This window comes from Chlorocebus sabaeus, chromosome 4, assembly GCF_047675955.1.
Source record: "Chlorocebus sabaeus isolate Y175 chromosome 4, mChlSab1.0.hap1, whole genome shotgun sequence".
Taxonomy (NCBI): domain Eukaryota; kingdom Metazoa; phylum Chordata; class Mammalia; order Primates; family Cercopithecidae; genus Chlorocebus; species Chlorocebus sabaeus.
In genome coordinates, this window is record NC_132907.1 from 85,350,888 (window position 1) to 85,366,744 (window position 15,857).

The window sequence follows — 15,857 nt, forward strand, 5'->3', positions numbered from 1 at the left end:
TTTTTTACAGGCCTGAAAGAGGGCTTTGAATAAGAAACATCCCACCTTATTAAAGAAGCAACGTGTTGGCTTAGATAACCTTATATATGAACTGGCATATAAGTGACCTCCATTATAAGTTATCATATTTTAATATATAAAAGTATGTGTGTGTATGTGTGTGTTTATAGTGATAAGGAGAATGATTTGTACAGCCAGAAACTAAAGAGTGTATATATAGCATGCATTAGGAAAAATAAATATAAACAAATATAATAAAAATAAATATCTGTGACTAAAAATATGAATTTAAAAGAAATTTTCCCATTTAATTATTTAATCACCATTTTATGTTTTAGAAACACACAGCAGAATGATTTTCAAATCATATTAAAGCAGATGAAGATCCAGTCTTTAAACAGTGATTTGGATAATTATTTATTTTTTAGGAAACTTCAAGATAAATGAACTATTTTATATCATTGCCATATGTTAAGTATTTTAAAGTCTAGAAATGTGTAAATTCAACTTACACATTTGATTTAAACATCCTGAATATTTTAATTGCACTGTAGTGCTCAGTTATGTGAAAATAACCAAGTCAGTAATGGCAGCCAGGATCAGGGTCCGATTTAGGGAGCAGGTAAGCAACAGGGATATTGCTGACCCATACCTGGTGTCAAGGATTTAGATGATGTCCTCACATTATGCTGTATCTGGCTGTTTCCTTGATACTTCCTCTATCAGCTTAGTCATCTATTTCCCAGATTGTCACACAGATGGAAGTAGAGAGAAGTCCACAAAAGTGGGCACAAAGAAAGCAACAGAGTTGCTGCCTGATAATCTAAAACTTAAGTTAAAAAAATGTAAGATTAAAAAAAGAAGATGTAAGAAATGTGTTTAGGCTATGGCAAAAAAAGAAAATAAAATCAAATGCATTAATAGTATTCTCAATAATAAATAAACTTAATTATAACTCTAAGAACTAAATTAAGTTCAGAAAGAAATGGCCATAAATCTCAGAAATAAATCTATCAACAGCATTCATAAACAGATTATTGGGTCATGATGTTGTCACTTCATTTAGAAAGAATATTTGCTTTTTTGAGAAAATACATTTCTTTTGCTTGCAGATTGGGAAGCTCCTGGCTAATGTTGCTCCTGGCTTTGGTAGGTGTATTAGTCCATTTTCACGCTGCTGATAAAGACATACCCAATTTTTTAAATTGGTCAATTTACAAAAGAAAGAGGTTTATTGGACTTAGAATTCCATGTGGCTAGGGAGGCCTCACAATCACGGTGGAAGGTGAAAGGCACATCTCACATGGCGGCAGACAAGAGAGGAGAGCTTGTGCAGGGAAACTCCCATTTTTAAAACCATCAGATGTTGTGAGACTTATCACTATCATGAGAACAGCACAGGAAAAAATCCACCTCCATGTGGGTCCACCCAGACTCTCACCAGGCCCCTCCCACAACACATGGGAATAATGGGAGTTACAAGATGAGATTTGGGTAGGGACAGAGAGCCAAACCATATCATTCTGCCCCTGGTCCCTCCCAAATGTCATGTCCTCACATTTCAAAACCAATCATGCCTTCCCAACAGTCTCCCAAAGTCTTAACTCATTTCAGCATTAACTCAGAAGTCCACAGTGCAAAGTCTCATCTGAGACAAGGAAAGTCCCTTCTGCCTATGAGGGTGTAAAATCGAAAGGAAATTAGTTGTTTCCTAAATACATTTGATAAATACAGCCATTCCAAATGGGAGAAATTGGCCAAAACAAAGGGGCTACAGGCCCTATGCAAATCCAAAATCCAACAGGGCAGTCAAATCTTAAAACTCCAAAATGATCTTCTTTGAGTCCATGTCTCACATCCAGGTCACACTGATTCAAGAGGTGGGTTTCCATTGTCTTGAGAAGCACTAGCCCTGTTGGCGGTACAGCTTTGTAGGGTACAGCCTCCCTCCCTGCTGCCTTCACAGGCTGGCATTGAATGTCTTCAGCTTTTCCGGGTGTGTGGTGCAAGCTGTCAGTGGATCTACCATTCTGGGGTCCGGAGGATGGTGGCCCTCTTCTCACAGCTCCACTAGGTGGTGCCCCAGTAGGGACACTGTGAGGGGACTCTGACCTCACATTTCTCTTCTAAACTGCCCTAACAGAGATTCTCCATGAGAGCCCCACCCCGCAGCAAATTTCTGCCTGGACATCCATGTGTTTCCATACATCCTCTAAAATCTAGGTGGAGGTTCCCAAACCCCAATTCTTGACTTCTGTGCACTTGCAGTCTCAACACCACATGGAAGCTGCCAAGGCTTGGGGCTTGCACCCTCTGAAGCCACAGACTGAGCTCTATGTTGGCCCCTTTCAGCCATGGCTAGAGTGGCTGGGATGCAGGGCACCAAGTCCTTAGGCTGCACACAGCACAGGGACCCTGGGCCAAGCCCACGTAACCACTTTTTCCTCCTAGGCCTCTGGGCCTGTAATGAATGGGGCTACCAAAATGACCTCTGACCTGCCCTGGAGACATTTTCCCCACGGTCCTGGGGATTAACATTTGGCTCCTTGTTACTTATGCAAATTTCTGCAGCTGGCTTAAATTTCTCCTCAGAAAATGGGATTTTCTTTTCTATCCCATTGTCAAACTGCAAATTTCCCAAACTTTTATGTTCTGCTTCCCTTATAAAACTGAATGCTTTTAACAGCACCCAAGTCACAACTTGAATGCTTTGCCACTTGGAAATTTCTTCCACCAGATAGTCTAAATCATCTCCCTCAACTTCAAGATTCCACAAATCTCTAGAGCAGGGGGAAAATTCCACCAGTCTCTTTGCTAAAATATAATAAAAGTCACCTTTGCTCCAGTTCCCAACAGGTTCTTCATTTCCATTTGAGACCACCTCAGCCTGGACCTTATTGTCCATATTGCTATTAGCATTTTAGCATTTTGGGCAAAACCATTCAACAAGTCTCTAGGAAGTTCCAAACTTTCCCACATTTTTTGTCTTCTGAGCCCTCCAAACTGTTCCAACCTCTGCCTATTACACAGTTCCAAAGTCACTTCTAGATTTTGGGGTATCTTTTCAGCAGTACCCCACTCACAGTATCAATTTGCTTTATTATTTTGTTTTCATGCTGCTGATAAAGACATACACAAGACCAGGGAATTTACAACAGAAAGAGGTTTATTGGACTTACAATTCCACGTGACTGTGGAGACCTCACAATTATGATGGAATGTGAAGGGCATATCTCACATGGCTGCAGACAAGAGAAGAGAGCTCATGCAGGGAAACTCCTGTTTTTAAAACTATTTTATCTCATGAGACTTATTCACTTATGAGAACAGCAAGGGAAAAACCTGCCCTCATGAATCAATTATTTCCCAACAGGTTCCTCCCACAATACGTGGGAATTTTGGGAGCTACAAGATAAGATTTGGATGGGGACATAGCCCAACCGTATCAGGAGGGAAGCCAACAGAAACATCACTGGAGAACAAGGAGCCCCACTCATCCTGTGGGCTTTCAAATTAACCTTGTCCCTCAGTTGGGACTACATGTTCTGGGAAGGCCACCATCATACTCTAGTCTTTTCATTTGGATGACTGCTGGAACAGGAGGCACACATCTTGAGTATCTATAAAACCAGGGCTCAAAAATTTTAAGCTTTATTACAAAAATAATATTTGCATCCAACTATTTTGATAACTTATTATTTCTAACTAGTAGGTCTTTTATTTTCTTTGATCAAGATTTTCAACTTTTATTAAAGGGGCTAAGGGGCTAAGATTTCTCTAAGGTTTTCCTTTTGTTAGCAATGATATTCCACTTTTAGGGCATGGATAATTTAGGCAGAATTGATTGCTCAAGGTAACTAAACTGCTGCATGTATTGCAATTCTAGTACCATGATCAAGGAAGACAATGGCACCTGTATATGAAACAAGTCAGTCTGTCAGACACAGAGTCCTCGATCAGGTGGTTCATGGGATTGGCCAGAGTGACAATTACTGTGTAGTAGTGTTATGTAACACTAAGTCCCTCTTGCATCTTAACTCCTTTCATAAGTAGTTGTTGTAGGGCTGACAGCACTTCCATATGTCTTCCTTAAACTTCACTGGTTTATTTTAACCATTGGTGTCTGAGAATTTTCAGGAGAAATCTCCGCATCTTGCACATGGTATAGATGTTTGAACAGTGATTACTGAAAGATGGATGGATGGATGGATGGATGGACGGAGGGATGAATGAATGGAAAACCTGATATTTCAATTATCGTGTTGTAAATAGAAAGTATCACTTAGGCAACATTACTTTGACTTTTAGTTTCAAACATGTACATGTTTAAATTACGGTATGTAGGTCATTATTCATAAGTTCTGGCAGGAAATATTAATGCCATAATAAGAATCTAACTAAATTACCTGAGTTATTTTAAAAAGTCATTTAAAATCTGAATTTAAGAGGAACACAATTAATTTCCCATAGTAAATTGACCAATAAAAGAACAATAAAATGCAGTTCCTTGGGATTTAAATTGTAGAAAAGTGATGTTGATAACACATACATATTTTCCAATTCCCAGATCCATTAAATGATGAAATCCTAGCATAGAGAGCCAGGAAAACACCCAAGAGTTCCAAATATTTGCATACAATTAAATGAAATGTGACAAGGACATTGACCATAGATGTGCATGTTCCAAATACATCATTCATGATGTGAGAATTTTAGATTAAATAAATGTTTCTACTACTATCTTTTAGAACAGTAAATCTTAACTACTTATTTATAGAATATGAACTGATAAAAAGACAGCTTCATGTAAACTCAGATAACATCATATTTAGAAGATAATTTTCCACTGGATGAGCACAGATGGAGTAAAATGATACCCCTCGAAACTTGGATGCAAGTTAAATTTAAACTTCTTTTACCAGTTAGATAAATGCACCCTGCTGTGGATATTCCTCGTAGGATAATTATGGGATATTGTGACCATGTGCATTTTCTAGGAGAGAGGATGATTTCTCCAGTGGCCATTTTGGAGAATCCGTGATGCTTTCGTGATGTGCATCTGATCTTTGCTTCCAGGGCTCTGTGTAAAGATGCCCTATAGAACAGGCTCCATGCTAATCACTGTAAACACATTATCTCACTTAATGCTTCTAAATTAGCATTGTGGATGACTTTCTTTCTATCCCATTTTACAGATGAGAAAGTGGAGGCACTAGGTTAAGGATTGAAGGGAGTACAATGCTGGGCAGACCTTGGTGAACTCTCCTGCTTATAACACAGAGCAATGAACTTGGGAGTGAGCACAGAGCATCACAGTTTAGGCTGACTAGCCCACTTCTGAGTGAACTCAGAGAAGAAAATCATTTTCAAGATGTCAACACTAATGAAGAATCAACTCTCTCTGTCTTAGGTAGTCACTGGAAACTCAGTCACCTACAAACAGTCTTAAAGGAGGTGGATATTTTAGACAGTTTTCCCCACTACAATACAGAAACAATGGGCTAAGAATTTTATGAACATAAGACTCCACCCTCAGTCTTTTGAATTCTTTTTACATTGGGCAGAAGAAGGGTAACTTCTATACAATTTCAAAACAGTAGGGATACACCCTTATTTTCAGTTTTTAAATCAGTAAATCGATTGTAGAATCTGTCATACAAGGAATTCTCACATCTTTTGAGAATTTGTTTGATTGCAGATATCATTCTCCCTGGCAGCATTTGCAAGAAGCTCTGAGTAAAAGGGCTCCAAGCGCAGTTCTGATCACTCATTTGGAGAAACCCATTTAACTTTCTTTAACCCAAGACTTCTCAGTCTTTCTTGACAACAGATGCTTTTCCTGTAGCACTCATTAGTACCCTGTGGAGTCGTCCTTTAGGAAAAACTCTTCCCTGGAAGGAATAGAACACCACTTTAAGTTCTGTGAATTCCCTTAAAGTCAAAGATACTTACTCAACACATTTCACTCAAAAATAGTGGACTGAAATTCAGAGCTTTAATGGAATTGTTAAAGTTGAAGTACAAATTGTCAACACATGCATAGTTTGTCACTATTCTGGAAAGTTAAATTCAGAAATGTGAGTTCTGAATAGTATCAGGTACCTTAAAATAACATGAATTGTAACCACTGACCTCACCTTGCTAGATAACCTGCAGGACTTTCATCAACACCTCAAATTGCCTATGTACCATTAATAACAAGTAATGGTCATTTTCTTTAACTGAAACTTTTTCATGAGAAAACACTGTAGAAATACCATAGCAAGATGATAATGAGTCTTCTATATGGAAAATTCCTTGCCAGTGGGAAACTGCATGTGTATATCTATATCTATATCATCTATATCTATATCTATATACACACATACGTATATTAGAGTTTTATTACTCTGTAATAAATTAGCACAAATTCAATGGTTTAATACTACATGTATTTATTATCTGATTATTCCATGCGTCAAAGTCTGGGAAAATTCAAACTGTGCCCTCAGCTCAATGTCTCACAGGCTGAAATTGAGGTGTTGGCCAGAACTGCAGTCTTTCTGTGGCTGAGTGTTTCAAGCTTGCTAGGTATTTGTAGAATTTAGTTCCCTGCAGTTTTAGGACTGAGGTCTTGTGTTTCCCACTGGCTATAGGCTAGAGGGTGGCGTTCTCGGCTCCTAGGCTGCTCTTAGTCCTAGCCATATGGCCCACTCACAACAAGGCAGCTTCCTTCTTCAAAGCCAGCAAAAAAATAAATATCTCTTTCTAGGTACGAGGAGGTTGCAATAGTTTGCTGAGAATGATGGTTTCCAGCTTCATCCAAGTCTCTGCGAAGGACATGAACTCACCCTTTTTTATGGCTGCATAGTATTCCATGGTGTATATGTGCCACATTTTCTTTATCCAGTCTATCATTGATGGACATTTGGGTTGGTTCTAGGTCTTTGCTATTGTGAACAGTGCTGCAATAAACATATGTGTGCATGTGTCTTTATAGTAGAATGATTTATAATCCTTTGAATATATACCCAGAATGGGATTTCTGAGTTTAAAGGTATTTCTGGTTCTAGATCCTTGAGGAATCGCTACACTGTCTTCCACAATGGGTGAACAAATTTATATTCCCACCAATAGTGTAAAAACGTTCCCATTTCTCCACATCCTCTCTAGCATCTGTTGTTTCCTGACTTTTTGATGATCACCATTCTAACTGGCGTGAGATGGTATCTCATTGTGTTTTTGATTTGCATTTCTCTAATGACCAGTGCTGTTGAGCTTTTTTTCATATGTTTGTTGGCTGCATAAATGTCGTCTTTTGAGAAATGTCTGTTTATATCCTTAACCCACTTTTTGATGGGGTTGTTTTTTTTCTCATAAATTTGTTTAAGTTCCTTGTAGGTTCTGGATATTGGTCCTTTGTCAGATGGATAGACTGCAAAAATTTTCTCCCATTCTGTAGGTTGCCTGTTCACTCTGACGATAGTTTCTTTTGCTGTGCAGAAGCTCTTTCTTAGTTATTTCTTGTTGTCTGCTAGCTTTTGAATTTGTTTGCTGCTGCTTCTCTAGCTCTTTTAATTGTAATGTTAGGGTGTCAATTTTAGATCTTTCCTACATTCTCTTGTGGGCATTTAGTGCTATAAATTTCCCTCTAAATACTGCTTTGGCTGTGTCCCAGAGATTCTAGTACATTGTGTCTTTGTTCTCATTGGTTTCAAGTAGCTTATTTATTTCTGCCTTAATTTTGTTATTTATCCAGTAGTCATTCAGGAGCAGGTTGTTCAGTTTCCATGTAGTTGTGTGGTTTTAAGTGAGTTTCTTAATCCTGAGTTTTAATTTGATTGCACTGTGGTCTGAGAGACTGTTTATTATGATTCCTGTTCTTTTGCATTTGCTAAGGAGTGTTAGTGTTAAAAAGCAAAAAATTTTAAGTGGCATCCAAATGATCTAGGAGAGGAAAATAGTATTTAAATTATTTGCCTTTAATTTTCAGGTAAAAAGCAAGTTGGTATATATTTAAACCATGTGATTCACATTTATTTTTATTTATATGTATAGTTTGTATATTTATATTTTTTATATTTCTCAAATCTCAAAACTTAAAAATGTTAGATATCAATTTAAACAGAAAATATTAACTTATCATAGACTAATCATCAGGTCTGTGCAAACTGTTTACTATTAGTGGCCTGTGCTGCTGAATGAAGAGTTTTTAATGCAATATATATTTTTATCAATGAGATGGTTCACCAAGGACATGAGTATGGTTTTATCCTGTGCCTGCCATAAGTACTCTATTATTCTAATTTTATTTTACATTTTCTTGCCAAAAAAATGGAGCCAGGTTGGCCCTATACAAGTATGTTTATGTGACTGTAACCATCACATACATATCCTATTATTATAGGCAGAATTTTTTTTTCTAAATCTTGTTTTTCTTATTGTTGCATATGTATGACTGTGTGTGTGTGTGTGTGTGTGTGTGTGTGTATACATACCCAGCTGAAATTTTCTGGTAAGATGGCAGACCAATATTTGCCACTTTTTTTTGTCCTTAAAAGAATCTAGGGTAAATGTCCCCATAAATTATTGTAAAAGCAAATTTATGACAGTTCAGCTGAAACCTTTATCTTAAATAACACAATCTCACTTTGATTTTTGTTATGTATTCGAATGCTTCCAAAGTTCCTCATAAGAACTCTTAAAATGTGTACAAATTACCTTCATGTTCTCAAGCACTTACAGTATATTTAAACATTTTCCCTTAAAAACAGAAGAATAGAAGTAAAAGGTGGATGTGTCTGCTCAAGGTCACCCATTTCAATTGTTAGCTTGAGAAGGACACTTTTCCCAAAGGATGGGTATTTACTTCTATCTAAAAGTACTTACTCCTCTCATTGCAAGATACTTGCTAGGAAAAAGATATTTGAATTCCTGGCTTTTGCTCTCAGAGAGTGAGAATTTAAAGACATTACAGTGAGACAATAAAATAAATAGATGGATCTTATCATTTCAGATGTAAGTTTATGGAAGCAAAAGTGCCCACAAATCACAGCGTCTATAATAAAGAAGACTTCCAGTGGCAGCACTGATTTTCTTATTCTCCTGAGCTTTAGACTGTTATAAAAAGGAATGCCTAAAATAATGTGTAAGGAGGAAAGCTAGTTCCATTTTTGTATACACACACACATATATATGTGTGTGCACATACATACATCATTTTTGAGCAAGAAAGCAGAGGAGTATGTGTTTGCTTTTCTGTACTTAGAAGAACCCAGGTTGGCTACAGGTTGAAAGTGAACCCATCCATTGAAAAGCCCTTGGCCGGGCGCGGTGGCTCACGCCTGTAATCCCAGCACTTTGGGAGGCCGAGGCGGGCGGATCACAAGGTCAGGAGATCGAGACCATGGTGAAACCCCGTCTCTACTAAAAATAGAAAAAATTAGCCGGGCACAGTGGCGGGCGCCTGTAGTCCCAGCTACTCGGGAGGCTGAGGCAGGAGAATGGCGTGAACCCGGGAGGCGGAGCTTGCAGTGAGCCGAGATTGCGCCACTGCACTCCAGCCTGGGCGACAGAGCAAGACTCTGTCTCAAAAAAAAAAAAAAAAAAGAAAAAGAAAAAAAAAAGAAAAGTCCTTGAGATTTTGGCTCAGTTGCTCCCCACTTGGAGCCAGTGAGGGTGCGTTACTCAGGTGAGACATGAAGTCGCATCCATCCCAGGCTTTGCCCTAGAGAAGCTCAGAGGCTTGGGCGACCCCCTTGCAAACAAGTGGCATAGTAAACGTTCATGATGCATGATAAGGTATTTAGAGAGTACCGTAGCTACTTAGAGCAAACCTGCAGAAATTCAGTTACTGCATAGAATAGCGGGATTGTGGATGATTTGCTACTTTAGAAATGCTCACTTTTTGGTTACAATATTGTTTTCACATTTTTTCAAAACATTTCTGTTGTATTTTATTGTGCTTTTATGACTAGTAAGAGTAGTGGAAAGAAACCAGGAATATCGAAAATCTCTAAATTGTTAACCTGTCTCCAGAGTAACTAGCGTATACTTAGTTTATCTTTTGGCATTTTGAATATCGCCTCTTTTCCCCTTCTATGAGCCACATCCAAATACGTGCCCTGGGTGTTTATTTGGGATGGCTGAGTAAATCTAAAGCAAGGCTGTGGAAAAGGCATTTTGGTGTTAGGAGATCAGCTTGTCTATCCTCTTATATGGCATTTGGTGGGAGACACTACAAGCATTTAAATGTGTTTTTAGAGGGTTGGATGGTGAGGAAGTAAGAAACAGTCCTGGAAGTCAAGTTCTCCTAAGTTACCCTGTGACTCCCACACTTCTCCAAATCCCATGGAAGGTGATTGTATGATAATTCCCTCATGTTCAAAGGCCAGTGCCAGCAGGAAAATGAACTGTTGCCAAAGAAACTGATTAGAAGGGAAATAAGTGATTTTAAAACAATGAGGAACATGCACAGGCTACACTCACTCACACACACACACACAAACACACATCATAATGCATAGTCAATGTACTGGCTGGCTATGTGGTAGAAAATAGCGTCATTTTTTGGACATGTATGGTGGAATGTAAAAATAGAATGGATGGTGCACGTTTTATATTTATGAAGTGTTTATCTACAAATACTGGTCATTTTCAGTCCTAAGTAACCAAACATAAATGCCATGAGAAAAATTACTATAATTTTAATATATGCAGGTTGCCATGAGAAAAATTACTATAATTTTAATATATGCAGGTATGTACAAACTCACAGTTGTTTGGGATACCATTTTTTATTTGTACAAATTTGTGGTATACAAGTGAAATATTGTTACATGTGTATAATGTGTGTGTGTGTGATCAAGTCAGGGTATTTAGGGTGTCCACCACCCAAGTACAATGCATTTCTGCTTAATTATACTTACTGTACTCTGCTATCAAATACTGAATCTACTCCTTCTATCCAGCTGCGTGTTTTTACTTTTTAATCCACTTCTCTTTCGTCCTCCTCTCTCTTCCACTTACCTTTCTCAAACTCTATTTACTGTATTTCTCTACCTCCATGTGATCAACTTTTTATTGGCTCCTGCATATAAGTGAGAACATGTGATATTTGTGTTTTGGGGCCTGACTTATCTCACTAAAGAAAGTGACCTTCAGCTCCATTCGTGTTGCTGCAAATGCAAATGACATGTTTTTTTTTTTTTTTTTTTTTTGAGATGAAGTCTTGCTCTATCACCAGGTTGGAGTGCAGTGGCACGATCTCGGCTCACTGAGGCCTCCACCTCCCAGGTTCAAGCAATTCTCCTGCCTCAGGCTCCTGAGTAGCTAAGACTACAGGCGCCTGCCACCACGCCCGGCTAATTTTTGTGGTTTTAGTGGAGACGGGGTTTCATCATGTTGACCAGGATGGTCTTGATCTCTTGACTTCATGATCCGCCCGCCTCAGCCTGTCAAAGTGCTGGGATTACAGGCATGAGCCACCACGCCCGGCCTCAAGATATAATTTCTAAATGAGCAAAGAAGACACCATGTATTAGAAAGAGGCTTGTTTTCCTGAGACCATACAGTTTTGTACCTTTATTGAGGTATGGTTTGCATACAACGCACTACATGTTTACAGTGATAAAAACTTGATCAATTTTAAGGTATTTGTACATTCATAAAACCATTAACACAATAAAGGTAGTGAACATGTCCATCAACCCAAGTTTCCTGATTTCCTTTTGCAACACCTCCCTGATATGCCTCCCAGTACTGCCTAGTCTCAGGTAAGCACTGATTGCTTTCTGTCTCTGTGCATTAGTTTTCATATTCCCTAACGTTATATGAATAGAATTCTACAGTGTCACTCCATTTTTTTATTTTTTATTTATTTATTTATTTTTTTGCTGGCTTTTTTATGTGTGTGATTATTTTCAGATGTTTTGTTGTTCTGTATATCAAGAGTTCATTTTTTTTAATTGCTGAGTAATATTCCATAAGATTCTTCGTTTAGCTGTCCATCTGCTGATGGCCGTATGAGTTGTCTCCAGTTTTTTGACTATTACAAATAAAGCTTTTGTGAACATTCATGTACAAGTGTTTGTATGGGCATGTGTTTTATTTTCTCTTGGGTAAATATAGAGGAATGGAATGAGAAGGCTATGTGCGATGTATATGTTTGACTTCTTAGGAAAGTATCAAACAGTTGTCAAACGGTTTTGTGCCATTTACAATGCTATCAGCACTGTATGAGATAGAGCAAACCTGCAGAAATGGAGTTACTGCATAGAACAGTGGGATTGTGGATTAATTTCTACAAAGAAATACTCAACTTTTTGGTTATAAAGTTCTTTTCACTTTTTTTTCAAAACATTTCTATTGTATTTTATTGTGTTTTTATGACTATTAAGAGTAGTGGAAAGAAACCAAGAATATTTAAAATCTCTAAATTATCAACCCATCTTCAGAGTAACTGGCATATACTGAATTTGTCTTGTAGCATTCTGAATATCGAGTCTTTTTCCCTTCTATGAGCCACATCCAAATACATGCACTGGATGTTTATTTGGGATGGCTGAGTAAATATAAAGCATTGTGTCCTCATCAGCATCTGATACTGTCACAGGATTTTGGGTTTTGGGGCTTTTTTTTTTTTCCTGTTGTTGTTTGAATTTTAGTCATTCTGATACATGTGTAGTGGTTTACTTGTGGTTTCAATTTACCTTTTTCTAAGTTTAGATATGCTTGTTTTGCGATCACATAACTTTGTTGAAATGCCTATCCATATCTTTCAACAGTTTTTCTATTAGTTTTTATACTCTAGTTTTAACTTTTAAAATACATAACGAATGCAAGTCTTTTTATCAGATATATGATTTGCAAATACTTTCTCTCAGACTATATAGTTCACCATTAATTTTCTTAACAGTGATCCCTAAAGGGCAGAAGCTTCTGATTTTGATTAATTCATTTTAATTGTTTTTTATTTTATGCATGATGCTTTTGGTATTTTATTTAGAAAATTTTTGCTTAACCTGAGACCCCACAGGTGTTCTCATGTGTTTGCTTCTAGGAGTTCTTTGGTTTTAGATACTGAACTATGATCCATTTATGTCAATTATCATAGATGGAACAAGTTATTGATCAAAATTCATGTTTTCACATACGGATATTCAATTATTCCAACATTGTTTTCAGAAGAGACTACACTTTCTCCATTGAATTGCCTTTGCACATTTACAAAACAAATCAATAAGCCATAAACAGGTGGGTCTGTTCCTAGACTTTCCATTCTGTTCTTTTGCTCAGTCTTTCTATCTTGGTGCTTACACTGCAGCATCTTGATTATTGTACCTTTATAATGAATCCTGAAGTTAGAAAGTATAAGTCTTCCTACTTCGTTCTTTCTTGCCAAAATATTTTAACTATTCTAGATACTTTGTATTCCATATGAAATTTAGAATTAGCTTGTTAATTTCTACCAAAAATGCCTCCTGGAAGTGTAATTAGGATTGTAGTGATTCCATTTCCTTTCACTATAAAAGTCATGCACCTATTTATTTGAGATTTAATCTTAAGTATGTTATGTTTTGATGCTACTGTAAGTAGTGTTCTTTTAAAATTTTAATTTCTGGTAGCTGGTTGCTGGTGCATAGGAATGAAATAATATTTTATGTTTACCTTGATCTTGTGTTCTGCAGCCTTAATAAATTAATTTATTACTTCTAGTAGCTTTTTCTTGGTAGACTCCATAACATTTTCTACATAGACAATCATATTGTTCATGAGTAAAAATATAATTACTTCTTACTTTTAATATGAATGACTTTTGTGTCTTTTTCTTTCCTGATTATACTAGCTAGAAGTTCCAGTTTAATCTTGAATAGAAGTGATAAGGCCAGACATCATCCTTGCCTTGTTTCTCATCTTAGGAGGAAAGCACACGGGCTTTAACCATTAAGTGTGATGCAGTCTGTAGGTTTTTAATAGCTGTCCTTCATGAAATTTAGGAAATTCATTTGTGTTCCAAGTTGATTGAGAGTTGTAATAAGGAATTAATTTTGATTTTTATCCAACAATTTTTGCATCTATTGAGATTATTATACAAGTTTACTTCTACACAGTTCATACGATGAATTACATTAATTGAATTTCAGATGATAACCCAGTCTTTCATTGATGACATACTAGCCATTTGACCATGAGATATTAACCTTCTGGTATATTTTTTTGGTTTGATGTATTAAAGTCTTTTTAAGAATATTAACATCTGCATTCATGAGGGATACTCCCCTGTAGTTTTCTTTCCTTCTGTCTTTGTCTGGTTTTGATATCAAAGTTGGCTTCATAGAATGACTTTGGAGATACTGTCTCATTTGCAATTGTCTGCAAATGTTTTGTATTTTACAGCTGGTATGTTGCAAGTTATTTCTTTCTTATATCTTTGAGGTCTTCCTTGAACATATGGGATGCAGTTATAATTACTGTTTTGATGCTGTTGACTACACATTCTGTCATCTGTGTCATATCTACATCAGTTTCAATTGACTGATTTTTCTCTTCATTACAGGTTGTGTTTTTGGCCTCTTTCCATACGTGGTAATTTTAGGTTGGATGCAAGACATTGTGAATTTAAACTGGTAGACACGTTTGTTGTCCTAAAAATATGCTAAGGTTCTCTTTGGGGACATAATTAAATTATGTAAAACCAGTTTGATGGTTTTGGTGCTTGCGTTTAGTCTTAGTTACTTGGGATCAAAGCCACGCTTAGTCTGCAGTAATTTTTCCCCACTGTGGAAGCAAGGCCCCCTTTGGTATACAACCAATGATATGAGGTCTTTTACTTTTGCTCTTTGAAGCGAGCACTGTTCCTGGTCCTGTGTGGGTAACCAACCAATGATATGAGGTCTCTTACTTTTGCTCTTTGAAGCAAGCACTGTTCCTGGTGCTGTGTGAGTAACCAACCAATGATATGAGGTCTTTTACTTTTGCTCTTTGAAGCGAGCACTGTTCCTGGTGTTGTGTGGGTAACACACACTGTTCCCACTGATCATTTCAGGCAGATCTTTCCCTACTCCTGTGTAGTTTCTTCACATAAACATGCTGATTTTTTAAGTCAAAACCCCTGTTACCTGATTTGTACTCAGTTGAAATCTTGATGGGTGATTTTTACACATCACTGACGTGATCACTTTGTGCAACTTTCTCCTTTCCAATAATTTCAGCCACTTTGGCATTCTCCAGTTCCTAAACCTGTCTCCTCAGTCTCTAGCCTGTGCCTAGGTTTCTGCTCCCCATGCTGTGGCCCGGGAACCTTCTCAAGCCTGTAGGCCGTGGCAATTGTGGGTCTCCCCTAATATGTCTCCTATTACTCAGTGATCACTGATCTTCATTGCCTGAAGTCCAGTACCTTAAGAACCATTATTTAATATAAATTTGTGTTATTTGGGTAAAAGGGTTAATCCAGTTTCTGTTACTCCATATTGGTGGGAAGCAGAATACACTCTGTGACCATATAATTTTGAATCTACCACCTTCCTTTATATACCTTCCTTACTGGGTACAACTAAACTAATTTCTAGAACTTCCAGTCAGTCTTTGTTCTGTTTGCCACTGGCTCCTGGGAGCATGGTTCTACTTCCATGTAGATGCTTGCATATTGTGGCTCTTTGCAAGCACAATTCAATTACTTTGTTATTTATCTTATGTGAATTGCTTTCAGTCTCAGCAGGCCAAGCTTAGTTCCTGAAAGAGAACTTGATAAATGCATATGGAAACCATAAGTATTCCATATGAGAATAAATTTAGTTTACATATTCAGCTATGGATGAGATGACTTTAAGGGTAATTTTTGTGCTTCACTCTGAGCATGTGGTATCAAAATTCTGCTT

At 37.3% G+C, this 15,857-nt stretch overlaps 1 protein-coding gene across 3 annotated transcripts in view; it reads left to right on the forward strand.

Moving 5' to 3' along the window:
* Positions 1-15,857, forward strand: part of SEMA5A (semaphorin 5A) — a 504,887-nt gene that overhangs the window by 450,825 nt on the left and 38,205 nt on the right. The window lies entirely within an intron of this gene.